The 24,242-nt window shown below is 33.4% G+C and overlaps 2 pseudogenes; both read left to right on the top strand.

Annotated features, from left to right (window-relative positions):
• The first annotated feature begins 13,028 nt into the window (after positions 1 to 13,028).
• Positions 13,029 to 13,883, top strand: LOC113178204 (complement component 1 Q subcomponent-binding protein, mitochondrial pseudogene; annotated as a pseudogene).
• A 9,524-nt stretch (positions 13,884 to 23,407) lies between these two features.
• On the top strand, positions 23,408 to 24,020 carry LOC113178206 (grpE protein homolog 1, mitochondrial pseudogene; annotated as a pseudogene).
• The last annotated feature ends 222 nt before the right edge of the window (positions 24,021 to 24,242 follow it).

The following is a 24,242-nucleotide window of genomic DNA, read 5'->3' as shown; positions in this document are numbered from 1 at the left end:
GCTCTCTTTTGTGAAGCCTCAGGAGAAGCAGTTTGGAAATTTGCATAAATGTGCTGCATCTCTTTCTCAGTGCTAAAGCACTTGCCTCACCTGTGTGAGGCACTGGACAAGATCCTTAGCAACACTTAATCAAAAGAAAGATATTGTTCATCAATCCAAAATTCATATTATTTAAAAAGAATAAAGAACTCTGGCTGGAGTCTCTCATTTGCACTATGTTAGGTTCCAAGCTTTCATGTAATGAGAAGAGGGACCCTTTAGGTCCAATGAGTTAGTCCTGGTTCTGAAGTAGCTAGAAAATAGGTGTTGGAGTTCTTTCTGGCTGAAATATACACAAGAAACCCACCATTGGCAGACACTAGTCATCTAATTTGTGTTGAAGGACATAATTAACTCTTGGCCCATTTTCATTTCCCTCCAGTGTGGCCTCAAACAAGTTATTTCCCCTCACCCTGATAAACAGTGTGAAGTCCCTGGCAGGCTGTCCTCACCTGATAAGAGGAAAGACAAGAAGATCAGGGTGGAGACCACCAGACCAGATGTTTCTGACCCCAGGGTAAATGATGTCATGGAGAAAACTTGATGAAGATTGAAAGGAGGGTCAAATGACCCCAAAGATAGTATAAATAATAGAGCTGATGAACAGGGATTCAGCCAGTCAAAACAATGCACTCGAGCTGGAGAGCCTGATGAGGACTTGACATCCAATCACTTGTCATTGTTCCTGATCCTCTGAGTGATTCTCACCACTCTCAAAATTTACTGTTTCATCTGTACCTTGGTGAGAGCCATAATTTCTCCCTATGACCCTCTCCTCAACTGGTCAGCCACTCCACTCCAGGAAAAGCCTGCCTTGGTTCTGGACCTGATCACCGTGGTCTAAGTGAGTGCATCTGCTGGACATAAGGCCTAAGGCTTAAGACTTTTGAACTCAGCATGCAGAGGGAATGTCTGTCCTTAGCCTGTCATGATTAATTGTGTTTTTGCAGTGTTTAGAATTAATCTAGAGTTGTTTCCTCTGAATTGATTAATCTAGAATTGTTTGCTGTGAATTGATTATGTCTATTGCAGTGCCTAACATTAAGGATTGTCATTTTCTTGATTAAGAACCTATAGAGTGAAACTGTATTGAGTAATTTGAGTGAATAAAGCATTTAAAGAGGCAGAAGCATGTAGACATTCTTTATTTATCCCCTAGACTGCATATGTCACAATTTGGCCCCCCTCATGACAGTTGGTATAGTCAGCAGTCAAGGAAACAGATACTTAATGTCTGGGAGAAATGTCTTGTCCTGCCTGTGTGACAACCACATATACAATTCAGAAACTCTTTTATAAGACAGTTAAATTTATTATAATATTTATATTGGCAATTATAGCAATAAACCTAACAGGGTATTACACCTTCTGTAAAGACATATATCAAATTGGTAATAACACCACACAGATACACCATCATATAGCAAACTACACAATGTCCTTCCTAGACAGATACATACAAAAGCACATGAACTGGATAGGAAAGACACCTAGAAAATCAAATTGCAAAAGCACTAAAGGAGATAGACACAGATACATCTTTTGTGTGGTATTGTAGTAAAAAGTATTCTAAATTGGTCTATAGGATATTGACAAAATGAGGAAATTAAAGAACATCTTTAAAAAGAAAGTAGCAAGGAACTTAGCTCTGCTAGTCCCTGGAGAGAACTAGAGAGAACAGTGCAAGGGAAACTGCCAGGATTTAACAAGAGAACTAAAGGAATTGATATCCTCCCTATCCAACCCAGAGGGAGTTCATCCAATTAGTGCTAGAGCCACTCCAAAATAAATCCCAGGATTGCTAGTTAAAACTATTACTGACATACATGAAGTTAGGACTAAAGTAAAACCTTAGTAGGAAAGGCAAAAAAGTCAACCAGACAATCGTGAAGTTTTACTGGTAACTGCACTAAAGGTGACCAAAACGCCAAGGAAAAGGGGTCAGATGATAGTGATAATGAACAGGAGTTGAAGTGAGAACTTTTAGTAGAATAAAGCTGCAGCAGTTAAGGAATGAATTTGCCCAGAAAGGGGGGGGGGTGGCGAGATGTAGAATTTTTACCAAGACTGTAGGAACATGGAGCCTACACCATTAGAGTTAATGGAGATGAAATGCATACAATAACCTCTATAGTAAAAAATGAATCTATATATGAGTGTTTAGTGGCTGAAACTAGTGAGAAAATGTGCAGGAACACACTATCCTGCAATGGGTAGCATTAGCTTGGGTGTGGGCATTTCCCATGACAGATACAGGCAGTTTTGGATCACAGATACAATGGATTACACATCAATAGGCTATTAAATTAACTAGAAAATTAGGCATATATTTTATGATATACAACACACACACACACACACACACACACACATGTAACATGACATTACAGGCGGAGCTGTTACCTCAGATGAAAAGACTGATAATTACAGGTGGTCCACCTTATCTCTGAGTAACTTTAACATCAGCATTACAAGGCATGCATACACAACAAGATGTAGTTACTTATTTTAAAGAAGCCAAAGAGCTGGATGGTGCTAGATCTTTTTCTTTCCCAGCTCAATCTTCATCACACCAGTTTACTTTTCCAGCTTAGTCCTCACAAAATCAGATTAGATTCCCTAATCATAACAACAGACAGCAAAAGCAGCCTTGGGTAAACACAAAGCTGCCAAGAGGAAAGGCCCTGTCAGGGAGGGGTTCCACACCCAGCAGGCCCAGGAGCAGTACACCATTAAGAGAACAAGGACAGAGACTCCACTCAGGATGCAGATTTCATTCAAACAGAGGACCCACACTAATTGGAACAGGATTCATACACTTTAATCAAATGTATATATTTTCCTACATATTGAAAGTTAAAGAGTCTTGTTAATATTAGATGCTGGGGCATCACATTTGCATACTTTACTCTTGACAGCTTGCCATACCACTTGTGATACTGGGTATTGGTGATGGGCAGTGACTTGCTTGGTGGAATTTGCTATTTTGTTTTCTTTTTCCATCTAATGGAGCAGTTATTGTCAAAATTGGATTTTGTGGTTTAGTCTTTAATCATCACAGGTTGCAGCCATAATTCAATGAGACCTAATAATCCAAACAGTACACTTTCATCTTTTTCAATTTCCAGTCTGTATAAATGACTAGTTTTAGGAGATACTATTTTATTGTGTATTATTCACTGGTCTAGCTGGTGAAAAACCAATGAAATGCATTTTTTACTTTCTAGCATTAACAATACTATTTTGACTTAGAAAACTAATTACTGACATTTCCCTTTCTTGTCTGAGCTAAGTATTTCCCTTGCTCAGTTCAGTTCAGCAGTCACTTATTGAACAAGCCACACACACCCTACATCCATTGATCATAAAGTTGTTGTATATCTGTTATGCTGGGCACCCTGCCAGGCACACACAGGCTCTATCATGCAAACATCAAGTGGAACCATTTAAGAATACTGTTTGTAATATTAATATTTTATTTATTTTTAATGATTCATATCTTAGTTCTATAAATTAAGAATTTCTTTTAAATTTTCATCAGAAAAGTGAGCATAGGCATGGAGGAAGAAAGAACCTCTCTCTGCTGCCTTGATTTCACCAAAATTGCCTCCTATTGGGTTATTATGTGATAGGCACTGAGGTAGGTATCATATCAAGATGGGATTTAATTCATGAACCTATCTGTGACAAAACAGGGAAACCCCTAAATAGCAATGTCCCCAAACCTACAAGATTAGAAAATTCTCATGCTTCTAACATTAAAGAAATTGGCATGCCCACATTTTACCTGTGTTTTGTTTTTTGTTAGAGTTTATTTTATGTTCACTTAAAGTGATTACTCCTTAAGTAATTACTGATGTGAAAGCATAAAGGTATAGCTAAGACATTGCATTAGGAAACTTTAATGTTTAACATGGGATTTTTAAAAATTCTTCTTATCTAAAACCTGATTTCTTTTGTGTAATAGCTTAAAATCTGATGATTGATGGTGATGATGGGTTGTATATGGAATTGTCTTCTACGGTATTTTTGATGAATTTGAAACATTTGGAATTAACATATTGGTCAGAAAATGAATATTTCAATCAAGACTTTTATACTGTAGTTGTATGTCAATATTAATAAGTTTGATGTTGCATCTTTTCACTTCTGTCATTTGAGTTCTGAAGTATAAGTTCAAATTCTTGCAGATTATACTTTGAGCAGTTATTTATCTGAAAGGATGGAAAAATATTCTATTTGTTATTATTTTAGAAATGTATATTAAGTAAAAAATACTGAAATGCATTGAGAAGTCTATCCAAAATTTTTTAGAATTTTCCAAAATCTTGTTATTTTCATAAATTGTAGTTTTAAAAACAAATTTTAGGAGATAAAACAAAACATTCTTTTAAAGTAGTATTCACAATCCTTTTCTTTTGGTGGAAGAAGGAGTCAAGGAAAGCTGGACATTTTTAAAAAACAAAATTAGTGCAAGAAAATCTGTAGAGTAAAAAAAAATGAATGTATATTTTAACTGTAAGTGTTCACTTTAAAATATTTTCCATTAAGAAAGACGCAGGATTTTTTTCCTGCTTTAGGTTAATTGTGTTGTAAAAGTCTGGTGAGTTGCCATTATTAACTTAGTTTTTGTTTTATGTTAGATTCAGAAACACAGTGACATCTGTCAGGTTCTTTGAAAGGCTATCAGCTGCTGAGGAAGTGTGTTTATGCTTTCAGTCCAAAAGAAATGAATCCCTGGAAAGCACTGAAAAAATGAGGATATTTCAGAATCATTTTCAGATTATTTTTCATATTCCTTTTTGATGCTATAAGTTATTTTATCTGTTATAGGTGTTAAGCACTTTTTTATGAAGTAAAAATTTAGACTATATTTGGAAAAAAATACCCAGCTATATCTGATTTTTAAAAGCTGTTTTAGCAAAAGCATAAATTAAAAGAGGTGACAAGTTAATGGAGGTGGACAAGTTAGTTGAGCTGTCTCACATTATTTGAGAAAATAGCATATGCTGGAGGACTTTATGAATCATGGCTGGTGAGAAATCACCAAGATTTACCAGAAGCAAGTTTATCATAAACAAACTTCATTAAATTCAGCAGATTCCAATTCATAAAGGTTATAAATGTTTCTAGTATTCATACTGTTCAAAAGATTCCAATCACAGCTCCAATTGCAGCTGATTTGTCAGTTTTTAGTGATGGTTGAATACATGCCCATATTTTATTAATTCATACTAGCCACAAGCCCATATACAACTTAATAAAATATTTTCAGTGAATCACTTTCTTCCTTTTAATTATTTACCTCTTTGACCTAATGATATGAGTGAACGGATTTAGAAGATAGAATCCAGAAAATACCACAGGTTTTACAATGTAAAATATTGATCATTGGTGGTACACATAGGTAGAATGGAAAAATATGTTAGAAGACCTGATGGGAGGCTAAACTATTTTGACTCACATCAATCTATATATATATATATATTTAAGTTTGCCTAACTTAGTTTTCCTTACAAAATAATAAATATTTATTGTTAAGTACTTACACACCAAGAGAAAATATTACATATAGGGAACACTTGCTTAGGGAGTTTAAATCAGGTCTTTTTAAAAAAAAATCATGTAGTTTTTTTACTATTTTAGATCATAGTTCATTGCCTCACTTAGCATGAAATAAAAACATCTTATTTAACATGTTCTCATCAGTATTTCTTTATATTACATAAACCTCCTACATGCAAATTGATATTAAGATTAACATAAAATTTAAATATGAAAACTAAGTTAGATTACTTAGTCAAGTAGTGTATTTGCTCTCACAACTGATTGGCTGCCAAACATAGGTTAAATCAATTTCTTTGCCTAAACTCTTTGCATTGTAATGGAATAAATTCTGACTGCTTGAAAAATTGTGATCTACTAGAAATGTACCTGTAAAATTATTTTTAAACATTAAATGTTTTGAATATAGGATTCATCACAGTTGGTATGTATAAATAATTTTGTATGTACATTGTATGGCATCAGTGTTGATTTTTAATGTTTATCATTATCTTCTAAAACACATTATGAGATTTTCATTGAAGTATGGGGTACTTTCTCCAAGACTGAAATATAAATATGAGGTGTGCTTGGAAGTTGCAAAAATGTGTTGCATTAATTGAGCAAATGAAGAAAAATATAAAGACTCTTTATGGTCTTTTTCTAAACCTAGTGTAGGTGATGCTTAGCTGTAGCTCTTTATTGATGCTATAGATAGGGTGGTTCTGCTATGCTAGTGAAAGTTAAAATACAAAACATTTCACTTACTGCACACCATGAAGAGAAAGGCTATTTTTTTTCTTTGTGCATTTAAAGACCAGTTTGTTTTCTCTTTTTAAAAACACGAGTGATACTTGAAATGTTTCAACAATTTTCAGACTTCTTGATGATCAACTATTTGTGGCAATTTTAAGAAAAATAGATTCTCTAGCATAGAATTCTTTTAAAATTGTGTCTCTAGTAGAAGTTGTGATACAGGCGAAATAGAGTATATTAAAGACAAAAGACTTGGGATAATACGGCCCTTATTATGTAGATATAATCTTCTTTCAACTGCAGATTTGAACACTTGCAGGATGGTATATCATAAATTTCTTAGGGGATTGTCTAACTAGAAATCAAGTCCTTGGTGACATGTGTTTGTATTACAATCTTTTCAACAGTGGGTAACCTGAGGAAGAATCTCCTTATCATTGTAAACTGCATTAGTAAAGACTCTGTTCTTGACAGCTGCAAACCATACAAACTACCCTGTCATTTTGCCTAAATTAATAAAGCTTAAAGGCCAATCATATCTAAGTTGTTTTCTGGTGTTTCGATATTCACTGTTTTAAACAGCAAGTGGTTCCTTTAGGCCAATTTTATGGGGTTAATGCATTGTTAGATTCTAAAGACTCACTGAAATAAACAAGATTAGCACTAGCAATCTTTTTTATCTTTTCTTCACAAGCACCAAATTTTGACAATATTAGTATGACTATCTATTAAGTAAGAATTATCCAGTGCAGTATCAGAGTGAATTTTAGCAAGAAAGATGATGTGAGATGTTTTTGTTAGAATTTTGTTTCTTAAGCTAAAAGACAATCAGTGTTAGTGAACTAGCTTTGGACTCCTTTAGTCTCTGCACTTGTATTCAGTGAGCTTCCTGTATTCAATTATTTTGCTTAATAAGTAAACTATATTTTATAATAAATGCCAATAGCAAATATTTTATAGCAATCACTTTCAATTATTTCATCACTAAAGCGAAGTCTCTAGATTTCCTGTGAAAAATTATGCATACTTTATAAATTTTCCTTGTTTGTAGGTGATTCAAAAGATAAACATCATGAAAATGTGCTTTCTTATTTTGACATTTTATTCCAATAAGACTGTCTTTTTTCTAATTCATTGAATATATCAAGATTTAAGAAATCTTATCTAGTAGAATAAACTTTTTAAATTGATAATCTCAAATTAGAAAGAATATTTAGTTCCTCTCAGAGTCACCACAAACTTTTACTTATGAGTCTGCTTAATCTGTTTGTACTATATATGCACACTCTCATAAAATTGTGTCAAGAAATAACATAGCTAACACCTATGAACTATTTTTGGTCAGTCTGTAACTTTTGTAGCATGTTCTTTGGGAATATGCCTTGTGTGTACTTGCAGAAGGGCTAACTTGTCATTTATTAATGGAAAAAATCATAGAGACACAAGTGATCTTTTAGATCATTTGGAGAATTTACACTCCCTTTAATTAATGCAGGAGTTACTTTGTGATACCTCTCAAAGATGGCAATACATGTCCTGTTTGAATATGGTCAGTGAGTAAGAGCTCACTGCCTCACTAAGGCAGCAATTTTCATTCAAGGACAGCTCTTATTTTGTTGAGCAAAATCAGTTCCTCCTATCTTTAAATCTCCTGATCCCAACATAGCTATATAGGATTTTTTTCTCTATTGCATTTGAGCTTGAAAATCTCATGTGCCATGGTTTCCAGATCCTATACTCTGCCAGTTATCCTCACCTATTAATCTTTATGTGTAATATGTATTTAAAAGGGATCCACTGTATGGTCCCACTAGGAAAAGGCATCTCTCTCTTTAAAACAGATGTTCTGCTTGTCTAAAATATCTGAGATTATGCTAGTTTTTAACAATGGAATTTATAGTTGTCCCTCATGAATTTAGAGTTTGCACACTTCTGTTTTGGAGGTTTATGATTGGATTGCTTGCTCCTTGTTGTCAGTGTTTATTCTTTCAGCTGCTTAGGCATGTGCAAGTACAAGTTAAATTTTGTATTCAGCCCTATTGCATATATTTTTTAAACCTTCATTTTATTTATGTATTCATGTATTTATTTATTTATTTATTTATTTATTTATTTATTTATTTATTTATATGTGGTACTGAGGATCAAACCTGGTGCCACATACATGAGAGTGAAGTGATCTACCACTGAACAACAACCCCAGCCTGCATATATTTTAAAGACCTCTTGACACCATTTAATGTAACTGAAAAACACTATCAAACAACAACAACAAAACACTATTAAATCTTAAAGATAGCTAGTGTTCTTGTTGCTTTTAGATATTTCAAAGAATTTTGTTTGGCAATAATGCATGTAGATTCATTATTTTTGTGGTTATATGTGTCTTGCTTTTACATAAGCTTCCACTTTCCCAAACACCACATCATTCTCCCAGAGCGAAGAAAGGCATAATTGCAAATTTTCACACCATCATGGGAAATCCAGAATTACTGAGAATTCCAAACATTCAACTTGACATTTAGCTTGTATAGGTGAGACCTCTGTGGAGCCAAATTTGAGGGAGAGAGATGAATAAGAAAGACTGTGAGAAATAGGTGGTATAAACCTGATATTCTTGCGGAATCTATACATAAAGAGGTTCATGAATAATCCGATTTCACTAGTACTGAGTTCATTTTCAATTACCCTGCAAGTTGAAAATATCATAAGTCAAAATGCATTTAGTACACCTAATCTACTCAACAGTCCAGCCTACCAATACAGTACAATGCAGAATGTTGGTTATTTATCCTTAAGATGGTGCGGCTGACTGGGATCTGCATCTTTGCTGTCGCTGCCTGGCATCCTAAAAGATTATCATACCAATATGATTAATTATGGAAAAGGAAAAAATTCAGAATCAGAAGTGTGTTTTATACTCAATGTATATCACTTTTACACTTTTACACTAATGTAAAGTTTAAAAACAAGTCAAACTATCATTATGTCCGTGCCCCCCTCTCTCTCTCTCACTGTAGTAATCTTCATTAAAATAGTTTCTAAGGAGTGTAGTAAAATGGTCTGGAAGGCATTTTAGGAGAAAAATCCAATACCATTTCTAGGATTAAAAACTGCATGTATAAAATTGAAATATGATCATTGTTTTTGAATAGATGAGTGGACTATAAGTGATAGTATGGATTTTTGTATTTCCTAACAAATAGCTTAAGGCCAGCAATATATATGTTTCTTTCTGGAGATAATAGTACAGAAGGATAATTTCACATTTATAACAAAGGTTTTAGAAAAAAATACCCTTTAATGTAATGTACCTTTAATTGTAAGACAGATATAAAAAAAAGGAGAAAAATCACAACTTAGAATCTTTGCTTCCATAAGCCCCATATGTGAGGTGAACTTGAGAGAACTATCCTAAGTGGAATTCCCAAACTTATGAGGTTGAGAGCCTGTCGTCCATTTTTTATATTATTCATCCTTGTTTTAAACAATACTGGCAGTTGTATTAAAAGCATATGATTGATTTGATACTGAAATTTTTAATATTCATTGATATAATTAGAGATGCTACTAAATTTGAAGGCTGTGATTTCTGATATTTATTGTGGGCTTTGAATACATAAATTCAGTGGGACTCTTAGAGCTGCAAATTATGCTTATTAAAACATGGAATGCAATGGTTATTATGTTGTAAGACTTACTTTTTTGTTTATGTGGATGTATGTTTACTTTAAGAGAGAAATAAACATTCCCTTAAGACCTGGTCATGAATTATTGACTTTGTGAAGTTGAATATAACTGGGAAATTCAGAAAAGGACAGGATTTTCTTAATCTTTTTAAAAGTACTTTATTAATCCTTTTCCTTTTCCCAAATGGATTTGTCCCAGTGATTTCTAATTGGTTTTGGGTGTATGAAATCTGCCTTTATAATAAACACTAAAATTGGATAACTTGGATGTTTGAATATTTAAAAAACTGAAATTTTAGGCAGGTGAAACCCAATTTGTTTATAACATGACTTTCAATTTAAACACACCATGGAACAATAGTGACATTTCAGAATTGGTAAGCTACAGATAATGAGAGTAAAATTGATTAACATATCATCTGGAAGCAGAACTCCTTTAGAAAAAGTTGGCCTGGGTGTTTGAGGGATTTAAATGCCTGTTCCAGTTTCTTCATTCTGGGACTGAAGAAGGCAAGCTATTGCTGTAGGTATAGTCACACTTCTCAATGGGCAGGCATGCTGTTAGCAGTAGGGTGGAGGATTGTGGTAGAGGGTTTATGTGCAGCCAGAGGATTGTAACCATTTCCTTTGTGCATTGTGAGAGGGTCTGTTGACAACAATGGAAGCACATGCTTTCTCTCAACCTACATCATATCACCATCTTCCCACATAGAGGCATCTCTAATTTCAATGAATATCGAAAAACTTCAGTATCAAATCAGCCATATGTTTTTAATACAACAGATACAACACCCAATATTTTTAAAACAAAACACTGTAGCTTGTACACTTCCTTATTTTATGTGGCTTCTTAAGGACAAGAAAAGCTTTGAGATTTTTTTTGTTTGTTTGTTTGTTTTTTTTGATTGCATAGTCAATATAGAATCAATATTCAGCGATTCATTTTTTCTTATTTGCTTATTCCTACTTAAGGAAATAGAGTGAATTCTTACACATCTTTTTAAAAAGTTTTTAATTTTTTATTTCTATTTCCCTACCTACCATCCATCTATCCACTTATTCATCCATCCACTTACCCATCTGTCCATCTGCTTGTCTACATATCTTGTTTCCACCAGAATAGTCCAAGAAATATTAATAGTGAAAAAATAATAGATAAATCAGTCTTCCTAAATAGAAGAATTATCTGGGGGCTGGGACTGTGGCTTAGCAGTAGAGCGCTCATCTAGCATGTGTGAGGCTGTGGGTTCAATCCTCAGCATCATGTAAAAATAAATAAACAAAATAAAGGTTTTGTTCCAACTACTTTTAAAAAAAATTAATTGGTCAACATTGTGAGACTTTATATAGTTTTAGTAGAATCTGGATTTTATAAGATGAAGGGAAACTAAACTGTTGAAATATGGTAAGTAGAGGGAACAAACATTAATTTTAAAGTTTTTCAAGGGCAGGATTGAGATATTCAGTGCATATGCTTTTCAGTTTGGATAATTAACTTTCATCCTATTGTAATTATCTAAGGAATGTCATTTAATATTCCATTGATCTAGCCCAATTCTCTCATCTGTATCATAGTGCTATTTATGTGATTGTGATGGAATGTGGAATCTGTTCTTTCAAATGCTGATACCAATAATGTAAAATTCTCCCTATATTTAATCTGAGTTATATTTTAGGACATTCAATCTCCTCACTCAATATGCATCAATAGAAATTTTTAGCATTGGCATTGTTTTTTTTTTTTGGAAATGGAATAGTAAAAGTGGATAACTTCAATGATCTTTTTATTTTTAAAATATATTTTTAATTTTTATTGTTTGAGGCAGGGTGTTGCTGTGTTGTTTAGCTGATCTTGAATTCCTGGACTCAAGCAATCCTGCCTCAGCCTCCCAAGTAGCTGGGATTACGGGCATGTTCTGTGCATAGCCTAAAAATATATGTTCATTTTTAAATAAGATATAGTAATTGTACATATATATGTGATACAGTGTGTGTGTGTGTGTGTGTGTGTGTGTGTGTAATGATTATATTTGGGTAATTGACATGTCTACCACCTCAGACACTTATCATTTCTTTGTGTTAGGAACATTCAAAATCCTCTATTAGCTACATCAAAACACTCAGTTTATTCTGTCAACCATAGTTACCCTATTTAATTGTACTGAATAACTATTAACAATCCTCTACTCTATCCCTCTCCCTGACACACAAAGCAGGTGTGTTTATACTGAATTAATTAAACTAAGAAAATCACTTGCCTCTAACAGGATCTCTCAGATATCCTTGTTGTATTTATAAATTAAGTGTTGAAACAGGAATTGCTTTTTATAGTTTCTACTATCTGCTATTTTTAATTTTTATGTTTTGTGCATTGGGAACAATGTGGGTTCTGGGTTCAGAAGTGGGTTCAAAATCAGACTCATAGTGAGGCCTTAAACTCTCTAAGCTTCAGTTCCCTGTCTTTAGAATGGGGTTGTCATGAGGATTAAGTAGCATATTACAACGTGCCTGGCACAATGCCTGGTACATAGCAGGTGCTGGGTAAATGATCTTATTCTTATATTAAAATAAACATGAGCTGTTAATTAGTGTGATTCAATTTTAAATTTGAGAGACATATAAGAAGTATGTGCCATAGCTACTCTGGAAAATCATCGTATAGTATAATCCTACCACCTTGATCTTTGGTGGACTCTGGTTTAGCTACATCAGAAAAGAAAGCTTTGGGAAGATAGCAGCTATTTTATAAAATATCACCAAGTTACAGGTTTCCATTAATAAAATCATTTCACACAGATAGATATCTAATTATGTCATTAAAAATACAAATAACCATCTAAAACTTTGTCTCTCTGGAATCCTTTTAGGCAAACACCACATTAAGAAGATATGTTCTTTTATAGCTTCTTAAGCAGCAAGTAATTTATGTCTTCTGGAAAGAGGTTCAGGCCTTGGCCGGGGTTGTCCTTTGCGCTCGCACACTTGCGCCACCAATTTCGGATGCTTCCTCTGCTGAGCTGCCTTCCCAGAGCCCCTGGCGCCGCCATAGCCTGTCTCTGTGCTGTCACACCCGCCCCTTGCCTCTGGCAACTGCTGCAGTGGGCACCTGGGGCCAAGCATAGGGCCCTAAAGACTGCTCTGTATATGAGCCAGGTCGGAGCAGCAGCGAGGCCTCTTGCAGCCTTCTGGGCCCTGCGGCTCTGGCTGCCACACGCTGAGCATGGAAGGAGATAAAGCTTTTGTCGAATTCCTGACAAATGAAATTAAGGAAGAAAAGAAAATCCAGAAGCATAAGTCCCTTCCCAAGATGTCTGGAGTGAATGGGACAGAAGCTAAAGCAGTGCAGAAAGTTGCTGGGGAAAAGATTACTTTCAACATTAACAATAGCATCCCAACAACATTTGATGGTGAGGAAGAGGCCTCAGAAGGGCAGAAGGTTGAAGTACAGGAGCCTGAACTGATCCACTCCCAGTTGTGTGGTTGAAGTTACAAAGAGCAATAGCCAGAAAGCTCTTGTACTAGACTGTCAGCATCCAGATGAAGAGATTGGACAAGAAGAGGAAGCCGAGAGTGACATTTTTTCTATTAAGGAAGTTAACTTTCAAACCACTGGCGAGTCTGAATGGAAAGAGTATTTACACTCTGAACACAGATTCCTTAGACTGGGCCTTGTATGACCACCTAATGGATTTCCTTGCAGACCGAGGGGTGGACAACACTTTTGCAGATGAGGTGGTGGAACTCAGCACAGCCCTGGAGCACCAGGAGTACATTAATTTTCTTGAAGACCTCAAAAGTTTTGTCAAGAGACGCTGGAGCAAGCAGAGACACTTGAAGGCCTTAATATTATGGTGAGCTTCGACCAGTGAACAAAAACCACCCTGACACCAGACTGTGTGCTTTGAATTGTATGTAATCCTAACATCATGGGGGTGGGGCGGAATAAGCACATTTAAATTATTGCTATCATGCTCTCATTTACTATTCATTTGATAGATTTCCTGTACAAACCTATTCTTTCTAGATTTTTGTATAACATAATGATGGACAATAAAATTCTTTTATCTCCAAAAAAAAGAGGTTCATATGATATTTGTAATTTCTTCATATAAAGATACCTGATAACATTTTACACTTTAGTTGGAGGACAGATCTTTCAATGCTCAAAGATTTAAAGGTTTTTTTTTCCCCATTTTTTTCAATGAACACGACAAGTTTATTTTATAGATGTTAATTCATTTCAGGAGTTGGAAATTCTAAGTCTGATTTTTTTAAAAAATATTCTCCTAATTCTTCATAACAGAAGTTGAGACTGTGTGTGTGTTTGCAAAAATTCTTGTGGTCTAACATTCAAGTTTCGTTTGGGAGGGGTGATGAAGGACAGTAGAAAAGCTATTACCATCTTTAGAATTCAATGTTGTATGCATAATTTGAATATATCTGGAAAACAAAGGAAATTATTTCTACCATCTCAAGTTTTTAATTAATTTCTCAAGAGTGGAAGGAAATACTTTGAAAGATTTAGCAGTCAAATTCAAATAACTATGCAAACAGTGGCAAAATTTCTTCTCCACCTGCCATGCAACTTTATCTCAAGAAATGTTTCATTCAGCAAATGCTGCTGCTAACAGATAATTCTCTTTTTCAAAGCAGGAAAAACAAATGGAGGGGGAATAATTATTTGAAGAAAACATTTTTCGTGATTTTTAAAATTGTGAGTTTGAAAAATATGTATTTTATTTTCTTGGGGGATGGGTGGTGATAAGCATGAATGAGTGAGTGCATTGATTAACCCACCTGTTTTGTAGTATTGTTAAACCATTACTGGCTTTTTTTGTTTTGTTTTGTTTCTCTTTTTGTATACCAAAGCACTGATAGTAACTTGCAGATGTGATAATTAACCTGGGATCTTAAAACATTTGTATAATAATTTAAACACTATCTCAAGAGACCATATTCTTAGTGAAATTGTGTTATTATAATATATTGTTAGACTTAACCTCTGTAAGGAAATGGTGGCAAGCAAAATGTTGCACTGAGAAACCAATTGGTAACTAAATACAAAAAAGGTAAATATATTGTTCATATACTTTCGCATTTTTACTTTTCTTTGATTCATTTATTTGGTGTGAGCTAGAAGCTAATGTGCCAATGCATTAGTTGGCATACACAGCCTCTACTAAGAAAAGTTATGTTTCTCTGTATTTTTGAAACTAATAATTTCAAAAAGGACCAAAATTTAGTTTCCCATTCCTTCCCAGTGAAATTTGACCTGATCTGCTTTTCTGTATAACATGAATTGGGGTTTGCAATGACTGAACCAAAGAAAATGAAATGTACATTTTATATTTTACTGGGACAACTCCTCATTTTTTAAGTACCAAAGTACTAGATACAGTGGATTTGTGAAGATTTAGTTCTGGGCATTGGGAGATTATTTGGGCTTTGAACTCAAATACAATTTGAGAGGTGATCTTCCATTTCCTATGTGACATGTTAATTTGCTATAGCAAATTTTAAGAACATACCATTATTTATAGAATCTCTAACAAATTAAACTTCTACATAACTATTCTTTGTAGAAAATATATTTGAACTGGATTAACAGAGCACTCTCACTGTAGCCCATCTACCAGGACATGGATGTAGTATAAAATCCTTCAGTGTCATGACATTTGCCATAAAAATAAAAATAAAAGATTTGTTCATTAGGTGATTTTTAAAATTTTCTTTTCAAATGTCCATTTGGATGAACATTCCATGTAGACAGTAGGGACTTGATATATGTCTGCACTAGAAACTTGAAAGAATGTCTTCTACTCTGCTCCAATCATTTTATAGGTTTAGAGTCTTTGTTTTAATTTGCATATTCTGGAATACTGATGAAGTTTAACCTACCATTTTTGTTAACCATTAGTATTTCATGATTTTGAATTGTGTGCTCATATGATTTACATATATTTCTCTTAGGGTGATTGTTAAACTATGGAAATTCTGAGGCAGGATTACAATGTTGGCATCATTTTGTGAACATACAACATACTTAAAATGTTTTCCTTGTTTGTCTTAAAACAACAATGCAAAGACATGCCATATTCTTTGTATGTTAAGTTTTACCATGTTTATAGTTCTTTCTGCAAAATGATATGGAGATGCTTCATCTGTAACCTAATGTTCTTCAAAAAAGTAATTGTTTTCTGTGAGCAAGCACAGTTGATTGATCCATGCCCATTTTTGTGAAAGATTACTTTTGTGTTCTGGGGGTGTTTACATTGTTTTGAAAATAGTAAGTGTCCAATGGATAGGAGTGCCTTGGCAGACATATGCAGATTTAATATTGTAGGAAGAAAGAGATATTTAATTTTTAGAAAGAAAATTGATGATTATAGTCTTCCCCTGAATAAGTTTGTAGTTTTTATGAAATGGGAGTTTTGGGACAGGATTTACTACATTCTGAACTTCATATTGATAGAAATAACAATTGTTTTAAGCAGAATTAATAAATCATAGTTTTTACATGAGCTTATATAAAATGAAAGCTTTTCTACATAATTGTCTTATAAACTTAAAAGCCATTATCTGCTTATCTGCTATAAACACTTGATCTTTAAATTGATGGATGTGAGGACAGCACAGAAAATCTATTTAGTAGCCATAGAAGAGTTAGTGGTAATGAATAACTTTATTGTGTTTTGTATTGCTAACATCACTACATGGAATCAAGCAGAGAGGACCAGGGAATTGTTTAAAATATGAAATTGATTGAGAAACATGTCATGAATCACTCAGTATCTCTATATCAAGGCATCTCAACTTTAGCACTATTGACATTTTTTCCCAAGAATATCTTTGATGTACAGAACTGTCCTGTGAGTTATAAAATGTTGGTAGCATCCCAGAGATGACAGTAATTGTGTGCCCCTCCCCAATTGCTATAATAAAAATGCCTCTAGACATAGCTGAATGCATGTGTGTGGAGGCCAGCAAAATGTCTTTCACTCCTCCCTCCTTCTTTGAGAACCACTGGCCTGTATGTTTTTAATCATATGAATTGAAAGACAAATATGATTTTCTTTTAAAAAGATTTTTTGTTGTTGTTTGGGTTCATGGAATAACTCAGATAATCATTCCTTAAGGGTAGTCTGATATAATTGTGACCTGAGGTTGCAGAGAGGTGTCACCTCCTTGCAATGTTGAGGAACAATACTCTTCACATTGAGTCAATAAACCTAATGAAAAGGAGATGGGAGGAAATATTGATTCTGCTAAGAACAATGACATGTCATGTACTGTTACTGACACAGAAATTATAGGGAGTGTTTTGAATGTTAAAAGATCAATACATATTGACACAAAGTCATAAAGAAGATGAATTTACTGAAGGTTTCTTCAGCTTTTGAAGTAATTAATTAGAAAGCCAGATACCTTATATTGCCAAGAAAGGGCTGCATTTTCACATTCTGCTTTTCAATTTTAAGACAAAGAGACAAATGACAAGTAAACAAGTTGTTATCTGTAATTTATTCATAAAAGCTATTTCCAGGTTGTGTCATAAGGGCAATGTTGTTTCAGCTTTACCCCTATACCTTTCACATCTATAGTTTTGTAAAAATGATAATTGATAGTCATTTAAGCACAGCATGATAAAGAAATGTCTTTGGAATGATCCACAGAAATGAGATTCTATATTCATTCAGAGGACATATATTATGCTTTTCATGCCAGGCTTTGTGTAGAAAATATAGATACTAACAAAGATACTAGGTGCTTGAATATCCTATTAAACTAATTCTCAATGAATAGAAATCTTCTGATTAGATATACTACTCACCATGAATGTATTTTTTTGACTTTTCCAACTAATTCTGTAATTTTAAATGCCTGTCTACAAGTTACTGAGAAGTATAGGTGAAGACATGTATTAATATTTCTGTTATGATTATGATATCTGAAGTTTTAAGATTTTTTTCTTTTCATGAGATCTTATAAGAATTTTCACATTTTAGATTCTTAAAGCACTGGAAATTTAATTTTGTTATGAGGTAGGTGCTTACATTTTCTTTTCTTCCATGTGACAGTTATTAATTTGGTCAAGTGCTTTCTGGTTGCATATAAAATCCTGTGGGATTTTAATTTGAATTGCATTAAATTTCCACAACAGTTAATGGATAATTAAGTATAATATTGAGTCCCCCCATTGGTGAACTTAGGGCATGTTAACATTTAATCAGGTTTTCTTATATGTCCTTCAACAATGTTTGTAACCTTCACAACAACAAAAGTCCTGCTTGATGTTTTATGTTGTTGTTGTTTTTTGGTTCCTGTTGTTACAATAGTATTTTCTAATTAGTTTCCACTGTGTACTGGGAAGCTATTAATTTTTGTGTATTGGTCCTTTGTCCTAGAAATTTTCTCTCCTTTTTGCTACTAAAGAAAACCTTTTTGTTTTTTGTCTTTTTTGTTCTTATTCTTGTGCCCTTATTCCTTATCTTGTCTTATTGCAAGGATCTCCAGTATAATGTTTGACTTAACAGTCACAATTATCTTACTCTTGCTTTGATAGTACTACATCCAAAATGTCACTATTCATGTGATATTTACCATATGATTTTTTGTAAATATATTTCATAAGGATAGAATGATATCCTTCTATTTCTTGTTTACCAAGATTTTATTTTTTAAATTAAATTTAGTGTCTATTATATCATATGCTTTTTCTAAATATCTTCTGAAATGATAACGCATTTATATTTTCTCCTTCAGTCATCTAATGTAGTTAATTATATTGATAATTAACTTCTGATAGTTAACCAGTCTTTTATACCAGCACTAAATCTTTCCAGGTAATATATTTTTGTTTTGTTTCAAACATATGGTTAAAAATAAAACAGTGCATTTAACACAAGATGATGGGAGTTGATGTGTTTTAAAGAAATAAAATCATTTTCTCAGACTTAGAACGTAATTTTTTGATTACTGTAATTAGACAATATTATGAACTTTCATCTGTCATTTGAAATGTGAAGCAGTTTTTTAAGTTGGTATAATTTAATGAAAAATATATATTATAATTTTGGTTTCTATTTTTCCTTTTTGAAAATACTTGGCTTTAATATTATTTGGTTAAGCTCTCTTAATATGAGAGATCATGTGTATATGAGATACCTATGGGACTTAGGTGATTTGTTGTCATTTCATCATGTATCTTATTTCCTAATACAGCATTTATATAATCAGAGTCTCAAGCTCAGTGCCCAAGTTAACTGTGCCTTCACATATAATGTAGGCTTACCTCTTTTATGAAAGCATATCAGTAACTTCTCTGTCTTCCCATGGTTTTTCAATCAAGTGGCACAGAACTTTGTGTTGACTGCTTAAAAATATTTTTTCAGAAAGTTATATTACTTTTAATGCAAATCCCTGTTATTAAATGTCAAACATTAAGTCCATAAATTTATACAAAAGATGCTTTATTCACACATTCTAGGGGGTTTCTACTTTCTTTCCATTAAAATGAATGAAACATAACTTGATTTACAAAAGTATTAAAACATGATTAAGTTTCAGGACTGATGTCATGTGAAATGCCTAGATGGGAAATAATAGATAATTTATTTTTCCTTTTTCTAAATATCAGAAATGTTTTAAATTGAATTACTTTATGGCAATTATTATCAGTTTAATTCTCCTGACTATGATTAGAATGGATAGGTAAAAAGATACCTGGAGCAACAGCTGATTTTAATGTTCATTCTTGCAGTTAGATTCCTGGGGATTGGTATGTTTAGTAATTAGTTAAGTAAGGACAAGCACATTTTGTCCAGAAATGGAAATTATTCATATATTAAAGGAAATTAGAAAAAAATGTGTGCAGTCTGCAAAAAATAAGATATCATGGGATAAATTATCCATATTCTAATTTGGGGGGGTTGGTAATAAGTGAATTCTGAATTCATCTAAAATGTATTTTCTGTGGGTATCTCTTTTATTGAATATTTATTAATTTTAATTAATATTAAAATGTTATTCAAAATTGAAACAATTTTAAGAAGTTTTATGAATGAATGAATTTTATTCTATACATTTTAATCTAGGTAGATAATTTTTGTATACTTAATATAGAGATAAATGTGTAATTCAGACAGTAATTCCATGCTCAATAAAGTAAGAATCTGTAGTTTGCATTCTTATATTTGTCCAATCTCATACTGTTTAAGATAGATCAGAACAAATTTGTCTTTAACATTTGAAAAGAGAAAGAAGCATATTACATGTCAGAAGTCTAGACCTGAACTGTTTCGATAGTGAATAAAATCTTCTATAACTGCATTGTCTAATATCATACCCAGCAACAATATAAGGATATTGACCATTAGAAATGTAGCTAGTACCATTGAGAACTATATTTTGAATTTTATTTAATTTTAATTAATTTCGTCTTGCATATATATATTCACATGTGGCCAGTGTCTACCATATTAGACAGTGCTGGTCTAGAATCAGATTCTCCAACCTTGTCATCATAGCCATAATCCACTACTACAACATCAACATAACTCGTTTTTATAAAATATGCATACCAAATTTGAAGTTCATACCTATTATTAAAATCTATTTGGCTAATATTTCACATGTGGATCAATTTACATTTTAAATAACATACTGCCATAAACTAGAAAAATTCTGAAAAAAGCAAATGCTGAAGAATTTTATTGTGTGTAGGGAAAACTGATGAAGGCTAGTACAATTGACCAGTATATTTCTACCAGTTTCCATGCCAACAGAACTTTGATTATTGGGATATTTGATGATAATTGACACAATGGAATAAATATGAAATATACATCCTAAGACCATTTTTATTCTCTATTAATGTTAAAAAACCTCAAACTAAGATTACTTGTTAATAACTTTCTTTAAATAAAAATTTTTCTAAGACTCTGATATGGAACTAAGAGGGCCATAAAAATAAATTTATATTTGAAATATTAGATATAAAATATTAGATCTGTTACCGAGGTCCATACTTTCAAAGAGAATTAAACTACCCCTTAAGATTATCCAATGATGTCACAGTAACATTTTAAAAGCCAGAAATAATCAGAAACCACATTTTTACATGGTGAATGACTACTATTATAAAATATTTTGTTAACTACTTTATTTATAAGTATTTAAATTATGAATTAAAAATTGATAAAAAATTGTTGCATATACTCTGAGGGAACAAAATCTTAAAATAATTTTCCAGGCCTTAAACTCAAAAGCTAGATTCCAAGTTTTAGTTTTTCAGAAAAATGTTTCTATACATTATTTACTCCAGAATAAGATACAATATATAACTATATATTTTATTTTCTTTAATATTTTTTCAGCAAATTCATTTCAGACATTAATTGTTGTGTATGTTTTTTCTAAAAGGTATTAATGTTCTTAACATATAAATATACATGTACATATATGCATCCACGTATACACTTTTAGAATTAAAACCAACATAGAATTATTTTATTAATACTGCTTGAATAACCTCATTTAGTCATTTTGTGCATGTAGACATATATGAAAGATAAAATATATTTAAATATAAAATATAATTTCAAAAATTTAAAATATGAATCTCACACAAATATAAAATGAAAGTATGTGCTGAGTTTGTGGCTTAGTGGTAGAATGCTTGCCTAGCACATGCAAGGCCCTGGGCTCAATCCTCAGCATCACATAAAAATAAATAAATAGAATAAAGGTATTGTGTCCAAATACAACTAAAAAGTAAATATTAAAAAATTGAAAATATGTCAAAGACTTTTAGTCATTAAAAATGAACACTGGCAAAATGATACAATGGTTTGAGAACTTTATAAACAGTAGTATTATCATCCATCTCAAAAAGATGCTGAATTAAGTTGCTAAGTTAGAGACAAATTTGATTAATATAATATAGAGCAATAAAACAATCTTTTTTCAGAGGGAAAAATATGCACCTTTAGTGAAAAAAATATATATAACTTAATATGTTCCCAGAATTAGGTCCTAATCAAACAGTAAATACTAAGTGTGACAGAAATACATCCCTAAGAGAACTGAATTTTTGAATGTGTCTGTCAAACAATGCTCAGTACATATGTACAACTATAATGCACCAATTAAAAAATGAGGAAAAAATACAATAACAACAGACATATGGCCTTTATCTTATTTTAAGGCTTTTGATAATTTTTTTAACAGAAAGGAAGTATTAGATCTTAGAATTTTTTCATCAGGATAATACTTTTTTTTTTCTATTCCAAAACTCTATTATAACAAAAAAAAATCTATATTATTTCTTCATAAGCTCTTGAGAAATAAATAATTTGATTTTGCAATTTATGCATCACATTTTACCAACATTGATAACCTTAGAAAACAGAATTTTGTGCATTTTAATGTGGTGACAAAGACTTTAAGTATCTTTGTAATTTTTTATCAAACTAGAGTGGAGTCAGCATGCAGGCAATGCAGAATGAAAGTCTTCTTGTTTTCTCTTAGTAGTACAGCTACCATTTCAGAGACCATTCTGCTGCCATCTGTCAGACTAAGGCTCTTTTTAGGCTACAAAGATTCTTTGGTTAAGTTATATGGGCTGGTGGTGAGGTAGGGTGTGGTGAAATCTAAAACTGGAAAGGGACCATATTAGAAGAAATCCCTCTTTCTTCCTGCCTTCCTCCTTCCCACCCTACTTTTTTCCTCCATTCCTGCCTTTATCAATTCCTTCCCTTTCTTTGTTCTTTATTTCTAGGTTAAGGAAGCTTATTTCTCCTTTCGGTGCAGGCGCCTGTTGCCTGCACTACAAGGTGAAGAGACACTAATAGCTCCTAGATAGGTGGGATAGGGGAGTGTCATTGAACAAGATGCGCAGGTCACAATAAACAAGTGAGCAAACACATAAAAAAACATGGTGGGTGCTTCTCCCAGAAGAAGGTTTGTATAATCTGTTTTTTTTAAAGGGAAGTTGAAGCAACAGAAAACTCACAGGCAGGAATTTTTCCTGTGTTGGGGTGATAGATACAAAGTTCTTTCCAAGAGTCTTATAGAGATATAACAATTTAATTTAAAGCAAAGGGCAGTGGGGAGGGGAAGTAGGTAGAGGAGCATGGATATCTGAATTTTAGTTATTGACACATTATAAACGTGCAATAGCAAAAGTGCTGAGGCAAGAATAAACAGAAATCTATATTATGGAAAAGAATTTAGCATAAGTGGTGTTTTTGAAAAAAATATACTAATATTTTAAGATTTGTGATTGTATTTTTGTTTCCTTCTTTTGATTGTTTATCTTTTCTGTATTTTTAAGAATAAATCTGGCCAGTATGTGCATGATGGAGGCCACAGCGGCAGTCATGGTGGCTCGGTGTGTGAGGCTGGTGCAGCACAATATCCCGGCTTTGGCATTGTCTCTCAGGCCCTCTCCTTGGTTGTTGTACACAGCTACAAAACAAAAGAACAATGCCCAAAGCCTGGAAGAGAATGTGGGTCACAATGAGCAGAAGACAGAGCGTCCTTGGAAGAGAAGGTCAAGTTGGAATAGGAGCTGACACTATGGAAAAATACAAAAGAGCTTTGGCAGATACTGAGAACTTTAGACAGAGGAGCCAAAAACTGGTGGAAGAGGCAAAATTACATGGCATCCAGGGCTTCTGCAAAGACTTGCTGGAGGTTGTAGACATTTTGGAGAAAGAAATGCAGAGTGTTCCAAAGAGATTACAGATGAAAACCCTCCCCTGAAAAGCCTATATAAGGGGCTGGTACTGACCGAGGTGCAGATCCAGAAGGTGTTCACAAAGCATGGCTTGCTCAAGCTGGACCCCCTTGGAGCCGAGTTCAACCTTATGAACATGAGGCACTGTTCCACACACCAGTAGAGGGCAAGGAGCCAGCAAGGTGGTGCTGGTTAGTAAGGTGGGGTACAAGCTGCAGGGGCGCACCCTCAGGCCCGCCCTGGAGGGGTGGTGAAGGAAGCATAACTGCCTACCTCAGGGTCTTTGGCTTTTAAGTCACTTGCTGTAACTCTTGAAAGGCGGTCTATCTTTTCTCCTCTGGGAGTCCAGCCTTGATGGAAAGGTTAAATGGCTGCAAAGAATCAAGCTGGGTACACAGTTGCTTCTAGGAACTCTGGTCCTGGAGTCTGATTTCTTAGTACCACACGTTTAGTAGCTCCATATACGTCCAGAAGAG

The sequence above is a fragment of the Urocitellus parryii genome (genome assembly GCF_045843805.1).
Source record: "Urocitellus parryii isolate mUroPar1 chromosome 13 unlocalized genomic scaffold, mUroPar1.hap1 SUPER_13_unloc_11, whole genome shotgun sequence".
Classification (NCBI taxonomy): Eukaryota; Metazoa; Chordata; class Mammalia; order Rodentia; family Sciuridae; genus Urocitellus; species Urocitellus parryii.
This window is presented reverse-complemented; position numbering and strand designations above follow the sequence as displayed.